The sequence below is a fragment of the Sorex fumeus genome, unplaced genomic scaffold (genome assembly GCF_029834395.1).
Source record: "Sorex fumeus unplaced genomic scaffold, SorFum_2.1 ptg000265l, whole genome shotgun sequence".
Taxonomy (NCBI): Eukaryota; Metazoa; Chordata; class Mammalia; order Eulipotyphla; family Soricidae; genus Sorex; species Sorex fumeus.
Window position 1 is genome coordinate 40,468,718 of NW_026606322.1, and position 16,671 is coordinate 40,485,388.

Sequence of the window (16,671 nt, forward strand, 5' to 3'; positions counted from 1 at the left end):
TTCTAAATAAGACATATTGACAGAGAGCCAATAAGTACAAGATAATATGTTCATCATTAGCGATGATTAGGGAGCTGCAAATCAAACCAGAATAAAATATCATCGCATGCCTATTTAAATAACTTGCACAAATAAGGCTAGTGGCTAGTGTTGAGAAAGATGTGGAATAAAAGGCTCACCCATTCGTACAGACTCTTGGTCAAAATATAAATGGGTGCAATTATTTCTGTAAACAACATGGTGCTCCCAAACATTGTATACCTATATCCATGTGAATAGAAATGATAAGTAGGAGCATATGTTCAAAGACAATGTTAACTATAAAAAACAATGATAGGGGTGATCAACCTGGGTTGATCCAAACCCCTGCACTACTTTCCAAATTCCACCTCTTTTTAAAATTTGGTGCTTTGCTGTAAATTAATGACCGGAAGATTGTTATTTGAAGTCAGTGAGATTACTGTTTATTTCCTTGAACATGGAAACCCCAGTTTGAGGCCTGGCAACACATCTGAACCTCAGGAGTAATCTAGAAGCACAAAATCAGGAATAAATCTTGAGCAGAGCTGGGTATGGTCCCAAAACAAACAAAAAGATTATTATTTGAAGATTGTTTTCTGAATAACAAAGTACTGTAAAATTTGAACACTAATCTCAGAATAGTTATAAATATATTCATCTGTTTATTGTTCCATTGCATCTATAGTTAATTATTGTATTCATTACAGAATAAATAGTGAAATGCACTATTATCACCCAAAAAGATCATTTATAATGAGAAACTAATGTATCAGTATTTATAATAAATAAACCAGGAATTTTTACTTTCCCTTGATTTATATACTTAGGAGTAAACTGACAAATTATTATACACAAAAAAAATTCAAAAAAATAAAACTTGCCTTGATTTTCTATACCTCTCTGATTCAGAAGTCTGGATATAGCTTTACTGGTCCCAATTCTCTGAATCTAGTAATCTATGAGTGAGAATTTGATGGTTTTGACATACTTCATTGGTCTTCTAAACCATTTGCAGAATTGGGGCTCAAGAGAAACACAAGTTTTCTGTATTCCTTGTAGTTGCTCAATTTAGGGATAAGCTGAATATTTTTTCTTTTTTATGAGACTAGGGGATACAACTGTTTGTGTTCAGGGACCACTCCTTGGTCTGTGTTCAGGATCAGTCATGGGGATGCTGTGGAATATTTGTTGCTGAATATTGCACCTGGGTCTCCTCCATGCAAGTAAAGTGACTTATCTGCTCTACACTGTTTCCAGCACTGAGCTAAGTCTAAAAGTCTCATTTGATTTCATCAGTTCCAAAACAGATAATATTTTTTAATGTTGATTAATTAGATTAATCTGTATGCTTGCAAAATTCCTTTATTTTTTACCTAATTCCAACAACTCATAAGTTCCATTTCAGCTCAAGAAGAAGGATTAAATAAAACAAGTACAACAGAAAGTGGTATTTGAGAAAATATCTTAGATTCTATCTACCACTCCACTCATTGCACTTCTAACAGTGTGCTCCTAACCGTAGCTTTCAGTAATTCAAGTTAAATGATATAAAGATATTCCTTAGCATCTACATTGTCTTCTGTGGGAAGCTTATTGATTTTCATGTATGCACATTTGAATCCTATCTATATTAGCTATTTATTTTCATTGTTCTTGAAGTTCTTGCATTGAGACATATGAGCATTCTGGTTTCTTTGCTCAAAGTATCATATGCCCATATTCTTATCCTTATCTATTTTCATGATTAAATATACTAAATTATATTAGAATTCTACTGAATAAATTTTCTGAGTGGCATCATCTTGCAAAACTGTTACCATGTAGTGTGGTTCACTACTAATATACAATCATTTTGCTTGGAAAAGGTTTCCATTTTTATACTTTATCTGTTCCTTTATTGTGGCATGTTATGCTACTTTTAAAAAGAACTGCAAATAAATATAAAGAATTATTAATTTAGGGCTGGAGCGATAGCACAGCGGGTAGGGCGTTCGCCTTACAAGCGGCCAACATGGCCGACCCGAGTTCGATTCCTCCGCCCTTCTCGGAGAGCCCGGCAAGCTACCGAGAGTATTGGATATGCCAGACACAGTAACAACAAAGTCTCCAATGGAGACGTTACTGGGCCCGCTCGAGCAAATCGACGATCAACGGGAGGGCCTTTACCTTTACCTATTAATTTTGAATTTATGAAAATAGGTATCAAATTGACCAATATGTGTAAGGACAATATTCAGCATTATTACTCAAAATATTTTATCTAAATCTCTAACTTAGATACAAGAGCACAATCACAGAAATTAATTAAATAAATGCAAACTCAACAATACCTTAAAATCATTTTGTTCGAGTGTGGCTGTTTTAGTTTGGGGGACATACCCATTGGTGCTCAGGACTAACTTCTATCTCTGTGTTCAGGGATCACTCCTGGCATGGTTCAGGGAGTTAAGGGTTCCTAGGGATTGAACTGGCTTCTGCTACATGCTAGGCAAGTGCCATTCCTATCGTGTTATCTCTCTCCTCTCCAGAGACTCTGTAAGTGTGTGTGTGTTTGTGTGTGTGTGTGTGTGTGATAGAGAGAGAGAGAGAGAGAGAGAAAGAGAGAGAGAGAGAGAGAGTTTGTGTGTCCGTTCGTTATCTTGAGTTTCCCTGAGTAGAGATAATCAGTTCTATTTTTTTTAAAGATAAATCCATGTCCCTAAAATTCTTCACTCCATAGGTGAAAAGGAGGTCCATGGGGCCTCATACTGAGTTACTATGTATTCTCTTCTTTTAATCTTGATCACCCCTGTGCTTTTCATAAGTGACTTCTATACCATGCTGTATTCTACCCAGGAAACTGAGTATAATAAAAGTACAAAAATCTTTATTATATTTTGTTTTGCTTCATTTTATGGAACAAATAAGTCCTACTGCTTTGAAACTTTGGATTTTTTCACCCCACCTTGTTCTTTTGTTGATGTTCAGTTAATGCCAGACTATATAAAAATAACTTCCTGAAGATTGTAACATATTTACTCTTTAAGAAACTAACCAGTATGACGTGATTGATAATTGTCTTATGTCTGAGTTTTTTTCTTCTCAGATACATGATTTGTACAATAAATTGTTAAATACCATTCCAAGAAAGTGAAACTAAAATATATTTATCCAAAAATTAATATCTGAATGCATTTTCATCATTTATGTTCTTTGTTTTTCAATGAGTCCTAATTTTCACAGCAAAATAATATTATTTATTTTTAAGATACCAAAAATTCTGTACATATTAAAGAGGAATAGAGATTAAATTGTTCCAGTATCTTATATACCAGAGATAACATACACATGTGCATCTTTATGCATCTAAAAAGACACACACATATATGAGGGTATTTATGAAATAGTGAGGCAAATTTTATTTAAATATATGATACAAAAAATTTCTGTAGGCTTTTCCTCACTATTGTTCATGGGAAAACTGATGATTCTGATATGATGGAGGAGTGAATGAGTGGTGATAAGAGGGTAGTGCATGCATAAATCATGGTTTTAAAAGTTTATTTTCTTTATAAAAGTAAAAAAGAAGTAAATTCAAAATTTTTTTGTTAGGAAATAAAGTTGCTGTAATATAACCACAACTTTTGCTGGCTTCTAATGTAGAATTAAGCAATTCCTATTTGGGTATTAAGCATTGCTTCCTGCTGTGGAGACTACACCTCTGCAGTTTAATTAAATTTAAGAATTTAAACTTGAAAAAAATTAATCACCTTGGAGTCTATTCTCCACTCAACTTTCCCTTTTCCAATCAATTTTACTCATTATCTTTTTGTTTCTCTCTCTTTTTAATTCTATTGTGATTCATGTTTGTGGCTCTTAACAGTTGAGCTGTGACGACTTGCATACAATAATGGTCAATTTTATTAAATGTGACCCAACCATTCACATTAGAAATTCTTTTTCTCTTAACTGAAAATGTCAAATGCTCCCTTGATTATCAGAATTGATCAAACATATCCATCTTCTTTTCTTCTTCAGAATTAAGAAGCGAACTCAAAGGTCATCCTAAGCAGTTCCATAACAAAAAAGCAATTTTTGTCAGTTTACTTGGAACTAGATAAAACTTATTGCAAATACTCTGGTGAACTGACTGTCAAGCATCTGAGTTGAGTCTGATCACTTGATGTGTATTCAATAATTAAGAACTTGTGTTGCTAATACTATGCTCTTAGTGCTCTATAAAAGTTTTCTAACCTGGTTTTACCTTCAAGACTCTTTCCAAGAAAGGTTAAAAGCTTTTTTTCATCATTATCTGTCAATAAATAAAACATATAGTCAACTTCTTTGTGTAATCGTTTTTATTTTAATAGTGTTACAACTGTTTTAATATTTTTCAAACTTATAACAATCTATAACACATTTAATTTATAGTGCCATGAAAAAAGTACTCTTGTAAAATTAAGAAACACTAAATTGACAATATTTTCCAGTGTGTAGGTATTTCATACTATTCTAATATTCATGAGTACAGGTAGAGAACATTTTTTATAAAATATGAAGGGAGCCTTTGCAATTACAGAGAACAAACTGAGTACCAAAATCAGACAGATATATGACTGTTCACTGACTTTAAAGTGCTTCCTCCAGGTAAGTCTTATATCTTATGTAGTGAAGGTCAGGAAAACAAGACCTTTCTTTGGATAAATTGCAAAACTATGTAACTAATGAGGAAATCCCTAAGGCTGTCAATATGAAATTATTTTAAGACTACAGAACTTGCTCTATGGTCTTGATATAAGTTACACTGTAAAATAAAGTATGTTGTACTAAAGGGACTCTGCAAAAAAATAGACTGCAAAAATATATATAATATATCGATAATAGTTATATAAAGCAAATATGTCTCTGTATGAGTGAAAACTATAAGATTTCAGCTCAGCAATCAGGCATAGGGTAAAAAAAAAATTCTACCCCTCAGATCATTGATCTTTTCAAGCTTTCAAAGGTTTGATTCTGGTCCACCACAATGGGTAGAGCAATCTGATCTATGTTGTCCCACCATGCACATGCTAATCTTAGCAGAAAAACTTTCACAAACATATCCAGGCATAATATTTATTTATGATGTGCACAGATAGAATTTCATGAAAATCATAAGTTGACCCAATAGAATTAATCATTGAACATATCAAAAAAAATCACATGCATAATTTTGATAGACAATCTTTGACAAGTGTTATACAATTTTTTAGAGTACTATAATTATCCAATAGCACAGCGATATAGTGTTTGCCTTGTGCACAGCCAGCCCGGCCAAGCCAGATTCGATTCCTCTGCTCCTCTTGGAGAGCCCGGCAAGCTACTGAGAGTATCTCGCCTGCATGGCAAAGCCTGGCAAGCTACCCGTGACCTATTCGATAGGCCAAACACAGTAACAATAAGTCTCAAAATGGAGATGTTACTGGGCCTGCTCGAGCAAAAATCAATGAACAACAGGAAGACAGTGTTTGTTTGTTTGTATATATATGTATATATATATACATATATATCTGATTATGTGCTTTCATACACATAAACATACATGTATATAAGTTAAGAAACATTTTAAGTAATAAAATATGTGTGATGAACACTTACTGGATTTGATTATGGTATATAACTTTCTAAAACTCGGTTATTTTCAGCAGATAATAATTTTTCTCACTGAGCAACATCATTCAATAATAATGTTGCCATATGATTAAAGATAAATATATTTATATATAATATATTTTAGGGTTGGAGTGATTGCACAGCGGTAGGGCATTTGCCTTGCAAGTAGTCAACATGGCCAACCTGAGTTCGGTTCCTCCACCCCTCTGGAAGAGCCCGACAAGCTACCGAGAGTATCTCGCCCGCACGGCAAAGCCTGGCAAGTTCCCCGTGACGTATTCGATATGCCAAATACAGTAACAAGTATCACAATGGAGATGTTACTGGGCCCGCTTGAGTAAATTGATGAATAACGGGAGGACAGTGATATAATATATTTTAATGTAGAAGTACTGCTATTTATTCAGCCATTGATTAAGCTGATCGAATTGGGCATGAAATTCACTAGATAAATATATTTTAAGATATGTTTTAAGATATGTTTATTACTTAGAGAATATCATATTATGCTTAATTTCAATATTTAAAAATGATTATTGTTATGTTTGTCTAAAATGTAATTTTTGTCACTTTAAAACTTTATAGCTATTAAATGTGTAAACCAAATAACATCATTATTCCTCCCTCATATATATCAATCTAATTTCATTAATATTTGAACTATCAGTTACCATTATTTTTATAATATGGTTATTATTTAAAGGCAAGAAATGTGTATTATTTACTTTTTATTTCTTTTATTGGCTTGGGGACAGAGCCTTTCTATGCTCAAGGTTTACTGCTGGCTCTACTTAGTGATCACTCCCGAGGAGCTCAGGAGACCATATGTAGTGTTGAGGATTGAATGATGCTCAGTGACATGCTAAATAAAGGCCAATGCACTGTACTACACTTTGGTACAATAGATTCATTTAAAAAATAACATAATCAGTTAATTTTCTAAGATAGAAGACATAGAGTAATATGATAAATGAAAATATAACACAATCCTCATGAGATAGGACAAATAACAGGTTATAAAAAATTGCAATGTAAAAAGTAGAAAGAGAGCTTCTGGGACCTAGTTCAACACCATATTCTCTGTCATATATGTTCAAGGCAGGCAGTAGGCATCCTATGAACACAATCATAAATATAGCTTATGCAAAGTTCATTTGTGCATAGTTCAAAACTCTGAGCTTTGCCTTATTTATTTAAAATATTGATATTGTACTTCATTTATTAAATTTAGTTTTTCAAAATGTGCATTTATTAATAACAATGAAGAATGGCCTCTAATTCAATGCTTTTCATGATATCACCCTCATGATACTGAAGTAGTACCATTGAATTTTTAGGTCTTCCATTTATAGATTCTTTTTCTTTCATAATCATCTCTATCATTTGATTAATTTCTTTATTTCTCAGAGATTTTTCATTTCTCTTTAGTACGAGGCATAACTTAGTTCTGTAGTGTCTAACACATTGTCTTTATTCTCCCATTTAGGCTTATTAAAAAGACTTGTGGAACTCTTATGTGCAATATCATGCTCTTATATGTGCAAAGCTGTTTACTTCATAAGGTCTGTGAAACCAAAATTCTCAGTGGATTTTTTTTAATATCCTTCCTTTCTAGCTAGCTTCATGTCTCCTTTTCTTCCCTGAACATTTGAGTTGTGCACATCACATTTTTAAAGTTCATACACAACTATACAGTTAGTTTCAGATATATCATATGTTTTTGACCATTTATTCTGAAGTCCGAATGCAAATTAACTGTGATCTGCATTGCGCCGAGAGACTTGTTGATATTTTGAAAGACCCTATTTAACATGATTTCAACTGAACATAATGGTTTACTTTTATTTTTAATTTAGTCTGTTAAAAGTACTTATTGAAATATTAATTACCAACTAATTTTCTCAAACAAAAACAGTTAATTAAAAGAAATATATGCCTTCTGAATATTACCTTTTGTGCTTATTTTGGAGGATCTACTTAGTGGCATTACGGTCACCAGAACCACCAGGATTATACCTGGTGATATTGGGGACTCCAAGTGGGATCAAAGCCTAATTTGGTGCCCTGAGTGTAAAAGGCTATGCTACAGCTCTTTGAACAATTTTGTCTGCCCAAGACCATAACTGGGGCCTACATAGTTATATAAATGTTAAGATACTTTGCTTGCATGTAGCCAACCTGATTTTGTTTCGGGCATCCCCAAAAAAGAAAACTACAGGCTGATATCCCTGATAAACACGGATGAAAACATTCTTAACAAAATATAGCAAATAGAATTCAACAACTCATCAAAAAGATCATACACCATGACCACATGGGATTCATCCCGGGGATGAAAGGATGGTTTAACATTCAGAAATCAATCAACATAATCCATCATATCAATAAAAGAAAAGACAAAAATCATATGATCATATCAATAGATGCAGAAACAGCATTTGACCCGTTCATGATGAAAACCCTAGCCAAAATGGGGATAGAGGGGACTTTCCTCAATATAGTTAAAGCCATCGACCACAAGCCTTCAGAAAGCATCATCCTCAATGGGGAAAAACTGAGAGCCTTCCCCCTAAGATCAGGGACGAGACAAGGATGCCCACTGTCTCCACTACTGTTCAACATATTGCTGGAAATACAAGCAATAGCGATTAGGCAAGAAAAAGAGATTAAGGGCATCCAAACCGGAAAGGAAGAAATCAAGCTCTCACTATTGGCAGATGATATGATACTATACTTAGAGAACCCTAAAACCTCTATCAAGAAACTCCGAGAAACGATAGGCTTGTATAGTAAAGTTGCAGGCTATAAAATCAATACCCAAAAGTCCATGGCTTTCCTATACACAAATAGTGAGAGAGAAGAAAATGACATGAAAAAAACAATCCCATTCACAATTGTACATCAGAAAATCAACTACCTAGGAATTAGTTTAACTGCCCGGAAAGCTACTGAGAGTATTCGATATGCCAAACACAGTAACAACAAAGTCTCCAATGGAGACGTTACTGGGCCCGCTCGAGCAAATCGACGATCAACGGGAGGGCCTTTACCTTTACCTTTTATGGAAGTAAAGGACCTGTACAAAGAAAACTACAATTGAGTTGCTCTTTCCCATAGTACTCAAATTATTTCCCTCACATGTCTAGTAACCTCTATTATTTGTTTTCATGGAGATTAAGAGATTATTATTGCTTTATTTGTGAAGTAGAACTTTTAGATGAAAGTAATGTGTAAGAGGTGCTTGAGCAATAAATAGTATAGTGAATAAAGCACTTGACTTGCATACAGCCAGCTGGGTTTTATTACCATTCCAAAGGGTACTGGGAGCACCACCAGGAGTTATTCTCAAGTGCAGAGTCAGGAGTAAGCCCAGAGCATTGCCAGGTATGCCCCCCAAAAAAACAAAACAAAAGATAATGCATAAGATAATGTGCAAAATTGAAGAGTTAAAATTTACACTACTTACATTTCAAGTTTAAAGTAGCAAGACTGAGCAAGTTTCCTAGTCTCTCTAAAGTTTAACTACTTTCCATTAAACATACATAATAATAAGCTGCCATATGTTTTATGATGACTAGAGAGATAAATTTTAAATATTTAACATGGAATTTTAGTCTATGGTAATCACAGAAGAACTCTTATTCAGTTACTGTCTTTAAATACATTACTATTGTGTATTTATATATTCTAGCATAATGATCAAAATAGAAAAGTTGCTATTAGACTGTGTATAAAATAAATGTCATTATATTTCAGGAAACAAGTTTTTAAGGGCCTAAGTGATAGTACAGTAGGTAAGGCATTCTCCTTTCATGTGGTTAACAGTTTTCATCTCTGGTACCCTATCGGATCCCCAAGCTGACCAGGAGTGATCCATGAATATAGAACAGAATTTAAGCTGAAAACATCATTGGATATAAAAAGAAAAAGAAAAGAAAAATTATGTTTTGAGTAGCACATCCCCACGATTTTTTAAAGTAAATAAATGTTGAGGTATTTAATTTGACAGATTTTAATTAATCAAGAAAAATAGATTTTCTTAAACTCTTTGTGTCTATTCTAAAAGTTTTTCCTTGACTGATAGAAAACATAGTTGAGTATTTTAATAAAATTAAATTCAAAATAAAATCTGTTCTGTTTCTTGAAGTATATTATCACATCATTAGCATTGGAGTACTTTATAATCACTTGATCACTTGACACCCCATTGCTCATCGATTTGCTTGAGTGGGCACTAGTAAAGTCTTCATTCATCCCAAGCTGCTCTCTTCATTCGTGTGCTAGTGTAGCCCAATAGCATCTGCTCATTTTAGGAACACAAACAGCCTCAAACCAATCGTTCAGTGTCTTGACGAAGAAGTCTGATCATCTTGTAAGTGGGCGGCTATGTGGTCTTTTGATGTCCCGTGGAATCTGGTCAATAATGGCTCTAGTCTAGGGGTCATCACCAAATCTCATTACATGTCCAACCCATCTGTTTTTTGATGCCTTGGCAAACGAGACAGCATCCCTGATTCTTGATCATCGACAAAGGTCGGAACTACAGATTCTTTCACTCATTTGAGTGAAGAGTGATATTTTAAGCATAGCTCTTTCGATTCCTCTTTGGGAAACCCAAATAGCGTTCTCATCCCGTTTTTGTAAGGCCCAGGTCTCTGAGGCGTATATTAATGCAGGAAGAACAGTGGAATCGAAGAGATATGCCTGGAGCCCGAGTTTCTTCATCCTCTTAGCTATTTCTTTGATGCTCTTGAAGGGATCCCAAGCCGCTCTCTTCCTCCTGTGCAACTCAGGTGTCAGGTCATTTGTCATGTTGACTTCTCGACCTAGGTACACATAACTGTTGCATTCGGAGATGGTCATCCCATTGAGAGTGAATGGAACATCAGAAAGGAGACTATTTCTCATAAACATTGTCTTCGTGAGATTTAGCTGGAGTCTGACCTTTCCATACTCAGAGTAGTAGTCAGCCAGCATTTGTGCTGCTTGGCTAATGTTTGGTGTTATTAGAACAATGTCATGAGCAAAACGGAGGTGGTGCAGTTGCTGACGGTCTATCTTCACTTCCATTCCTTCCCATTCCAGTCATCACATGACATTCTTGAAGGCGGCACTGAAGAGATTGGGTGAAATGGTATCACCCCGGTGAACCCATCTCTTGACATCAATGATCACTTCCCTGTAGAATGGTGAGATCCTGATAGTAAAGCCACAATATAGCTCATGGAGGATCCTGATGTATTGAGTTTGAACGCCCTGTTTGACTAGGGCTTTGATGACCACATCCGTCTAAACAGAATCAAAGACCTTCTTTAAAACAATGAACATTAGACAGAGTGGCATCTTGAACTCCCGAGAAACCTCAATAAGCTTGGTTATCGTGTGGATATGGTATATCATGCTGAATCTTTTGTGGAACTCAGCTTGCTTGCATGGTTGTCCTTCATCTAGTGTCCTGCCAATCCTATTCAGGATCACTGAAGTGAACACCTTGTAAATGACAGACAATAGACAGATTGTGTGATAGCTGCCAATGTCGTGGATGTCTCTCTTCTTGTACAGTAGTATAGTCCTGCTGGTTTTCCACTGGGATGTAACCTTGCATTCAGACAGGTAGCATGTGAAGAGCCGAGCCAGTGTATTGATGAGTACTGGTGGCAGGTTCTTCAGTGTTCGGGTCTGACCTTGTCTGGGCCAGGTGCTGTTCGCTTCTTTACCAATGAAATGGTGTGTCGGATTTCGGAAGGGAGAATGTTGGGAATGACACATCCATCCTGTGGAATTTGGAATGTAGGCAGGTGGATGTGGCTATCAAAGAGATCTGAGTAGAAGTCATGGATAATCTCCATTGCCCTCTGGAGGATGTAATAGATCCATCAGGACATCGGAGGGCAGTCATTTGGGTCTTGTAATTGGCGAAGGACAGGCGGGCATTGCAAATGCTTTTCCCGGCTTCTGCCGCATCTACCAGCACTGCTGCTCTTCTTTCTTTGAGGTCTTTCTTTATCGCTTCTCTTCACTGCTTTGCAACTTGGAACTTTGCTTGTGGTTGCCTGAGGCATGCGTCAAACCACGTTGGTGAATAAGCTCAAGAGTTTTCAAAGACAGGTGTCTTTTGTGGCTATCACTCTCAGCATTCCTCACACAATTATGGAGGTGCTGAAACAATCGATTGTATTCCTTGTCAATGTTGTCAACTATGACATCTTCCCATGTTGACACAATGGTGCCAAAGAACTCCCAGTTGGTGGTCGTTCTGGGAGTTCTCTTCTTAAACTTTGTAGCCCTTTCTCCTCGCTCTGTGAAGTAGAATTTTGCACAAAGGAGACAGTGGTCTGATCCCGTTTTGAATTTTGGGAAAACAGTGACATTGGTCAGGCAAAACTGTTGATTGAATATGATATGGTCAATTTCATTGTCAAACCGTCTGCCAGGAGACTTCCATGTACAACCTTTAGATTCAGCCTTTTGGAATTGTGAATTACCATGGGTGATCTTGGTCAACGTGATGAACTCAGACAGTCTCTTACTCTGTTTGTTCCATTCTAGGCCATGGGTCCCAGTTCTTCGGCTAATCTTCTCGGTCCTATCTTGGCATTAAAATCACCGACAATGATCTTGTCGAAAGTGTGGTCTTCTTTATAGAACTTCTCCAGCTACATGTAGAACTTCTCAATTTCTCCTTTATCATAATTGTATGTTGGTGCTTAGACAATGAACATAAAAACTGCCAGCAGTGAGCCAAACCTATTCAAGTATAATCATCCAATTTGTGTTGTTAGGTATTCGAATGAATCAGTGCTCATGGCCAAGTTTGTGTTGACAAGGACACCGACATCACCAATGCCTCTTTTGTCGCATATTCCATGGAACAGTTCTCCAATGTTGAAAACAGCGTGGTGTGATTGATGCCTTCTTGTCTTGGTCAGACCAATGATGTCGTATTTAATCTTTCATGCTTGTACCTTCAGGTCCTCAATGGATGCATCTGATGCCAGTGTACATGCATTGAAAGTAGAGACAGCCATTTTTGTTTTTCTTCATTTTGGTAGCCTAGTTTTGCCTTGAGATTTTATCAGCCTTTCCTTTCACATCCTTCTCAATGCTGCTGTTTTGGTGGCTCTTTCAGGGGCAGGGGAATGAGACCCATTGTATTTACTGGTTTTGTCATATCGAATACGCCACAGATAACTTGCCAGGCTCTGCCATGTGGGCAGGATACTCTGGGATACTCTCGGTAGTTTGTCAGGCTCTCTGAGAGGGATAGAGGCTTTTGGGGCGGCCTCTAATCTCCCTGTAGGTGCTCCCATCGATCAAGTCATATTTGAACCTTATCAAATATGGTGTGGCAATTCTGAAGATGGGTATTAAGTGTCTTATGATATGTCCGGAAAGCATCCTGGAGTGTGGTGGTGGCTGGGTAGTGGAGGTAGTGGAGGTAGTGAAGGTCTGCTGGTGAGGTATTTATCTGGTATTGGTAGGGTGGGTATCCTGTGTGTAATCCAATCCTTGGGTTGCTGACAGTTGGTGGAAGCAGACAGGCAGGGTAGGGTAGGGCTCCTGATTTTAATCCCTTTGCTCCCACCAAACACATATGATAAAGGGATTAAAACCACGAGCCCCACCCTACCCTGCCCTGTCTGCTTCCACCAACTTCAGGCAACCCAGTGATTGATTTAAGCACAGAAGACCCACCCTACTGATACCAGTCTATAATAACTACTCTAAATATTCCACAGTATTCTGAAAACATTTTTATTGTTTGTTAACATAAACACCATCAATCAGCCCTAGTATCTGAAAGTTTCCACATAAACATTGTGGACTCATGTCATTAATCGTTTCATGCTTCAGGTAAATCAGTATATTATCTACATTGAAATTCATAAATATAACTCCTTGCCAGTGAGAAGTTCCAGACCTTGTTTTATGATTATTCATAAAGATTCTTAAAAATAGGGTTTGACTCTAGCAGACTCTTCTAAATTATTGGTTGCAAGTATTATGTGTGTCAGGGCTAGAGCAGTAGCACAGCAGTAAGGCATTTGCCTTGTGCACAGCCAGCTGGCTGCGCCCAGTTTGATTCCTCCACCCCTCTTGGAGAGCCTGGCAAGCTACCAAGAGCATCTTGCGCACATGGCAAAACCTGGCAAGCTACCCATGATGTATTTGATATGCCAAACACAGTAACAACAAGTCTCACAATGGAGACATTACTGGGACCGTAGAACAAATTGATGAACAATGGGAGGACAGTGCTACAGCCAGTTCACTATGTCATAATTCAATATCAATAAAAATTATTTTGCTCTTCAACTTTTGACTTTTATTTATGCTGATTTGCTTTATTATTATTGGTTTTTAGGGCCACACCTAGTGGTTCTCATTCCTTAGTCTGTGTACTGTATTCAGGGATCACTGCTAGTGAGGCTCAGGGGAGTTGGGATTACCTGGTCAGTAAGCATCCTATTGCTGTATTTCTCTCTGGCGCTGAAAATTACAACTTTTTTATTTATCCTAAAGTGATTGTCTGATTTACATGGAAGAATAAAATAGTGTTTTTTATTTTAAATGGTTGCTGACTTGGGCTGCAGAGATAGTACAACAGGTAGGACACCTGCCTTGCATGTGACTGACCCAGGTTTCATCACTGGCATCCCATATGGCCTCCAGCCTGCCAGTAGTGATTCTTGAGTGCAGAGCCAGGTGTAACCTCTGAACACTACTAGATGTGACCCCAACCCCTAATAAATAAATAGATAAATTGTTGCTGATAAGAAAATCATTCGGACTGTTCATGTACAGTTTTTCTAAAACTTCTGTCACTTAATAATATTTTATAAAATTATATTTAATTTTTATGATCATTCTGAATGTTTCAAATGATTGCAATCATTTATGTAAAATATATGTTTATGTAAAATATGTGGAAAATTTAAAGAAAATCATCAAAAACATTCCTAATAGCTAATATTACTTCAGGTATAATTGAGCAACTCTAGCAAAATATAACCTTCATCTTGATCAATAATTACTTTTATTTCTTTCATGTTTGATGTTTTTAAAGATACTTCTTTACTAATGTCATTCTTTTGAATTTGTATCATACTGATTGTTTTCATTATTTTTATAATTTGAACATCTATATTCTTTTATTTCTTTTCTTTCTTTTATGTATGCTCAGTATTAACAATGCTATTGTCTAGTTTTCTCATTTGAAGATCCAATGCAAAGCCAAACAGTTGCCTTTCAATGTATATCAGAAACCAGATACTCGCAATATATTCTGGTGATATTCTTAGGTAATCTTGAATCTACTTAAAGCTTAAATTCATTCATGAGCTTCATGTCAGAGATGACTGGTTTTATGTAGCAACAATTATCAAGGAGAATAGTTTTATTCTTGCCCAGGTAATAAATTTTTATATAACAAGTCCTGATGTTATATTTGAACATGTTCATATATAATCATAATCAAAATAACTTTACGATTAATTGCTAAAAATCATAAAAATGAATTATAAACAGTCTCAAATATGCACAAATATGCATAACACATGAAACAACTTTAATACAAATCAAATTTATTTATCTAAATCTAAGATCAATATTTTTTCCTTCCTGTATCAAGCTTCATTTGGCCAACTAAAATAAAAAAAAAGTTAAATTTTCTTCAATTTATATTTCCAAAATTTGATGGAAGAAATGGATCTTTTTCTGTACTATTAGTTGCATTCTTAAGAAAGAAAAAATTATATATAAATGTTAAAGAAAAATCTACCCATCAAAAAATGGGGCAATGAAATGAACAGAAACTTTCTCAAAGAAGAAATCCGAATGGCAAAAAAGCACAAGAGAAAATGATCTACATCATTAATCATCAGGGAGATGCAGATCAAAAACACAATGAGATACCATTTCACACCTCAGAGACTGGCCCTCATCCAAAAGAACAAAAGCAACCGATGCTGGCGCGGATATGACAAGAAAGGGACACTTCTTCACTGTTGGTGGGAATGCCGACTGGTTCGGCCCTTTTGGAAAACAGTATGGATGATTCTCAAAAAAATCGAGCTCAATTCGAAATTGAGCTCCCATTTGACCCAGCAATACCACTCCTTGGAATATATCCCAGAGAGGCAAAAATGTATAGTCAAAGTGACATCTGCACTTGTTTGTTCATTGCAGCACTCTTTACAATAGCCAGAATCTGGAAAAAACCTGAGTGCCCAAGAACAGATGACTGATTAAAGAAACTTTGGTACATCTACACAATGGAGTACTATGTAGATGTTAGAAAAGATGAAGTCATGAAATTTACATACAAGTGGTACTACATGGAAAGTATCATGCTAAGGGAAATGAGTACATGGAAATTTACCGAGAGTATCTCGCCCGCACGACAGAGCCTGGCAAGCCACCCATGATGTATTCGATATGCCAAACACAGTAACAACAAAATCTCCAATGGAGATGTTACTGGGCCCGCTCGAGCAAATCGATGAACAACAGGAGGACCTTTACTAAGAAAAAGAAATAAAATTAATATTTTGTGGGAAATTATGTTTGTGTTAAAACAGTTTTAAATAATAATTATTCTGTAAAATTATTATCATTAAATTGTCATCATATTGAAACTATTTCTTCAGAAATGCAAAATATTATCTGAAAATAGCTACCTTAAAGGAATAAAAATTATAAATAATTTGCAATTTTAAGAAACTTCAGATAACATATTGAATTTTATTTATTTATTTATTTGTTTATTATTTTTCTTTTTGGGTCACACCTGGTGATGCACAGGGATTACTCCTGGCTACTCACTCAGGAATTACTCCTGGAGGTGCTCAGGGGACCATATGAGGTGCTGGGAATCAAACCCATGTTGCTGTGTGCAAGACAAATGCCCTACCCTCTGTGCTATTGCTTCAATCCGATGAATTTTTTTTTTTTTTGGTTAGTAAGTATCAAAATTTTGTGTCGCTAACCATTTTGAAAATAATATCTAAACATTTCAGG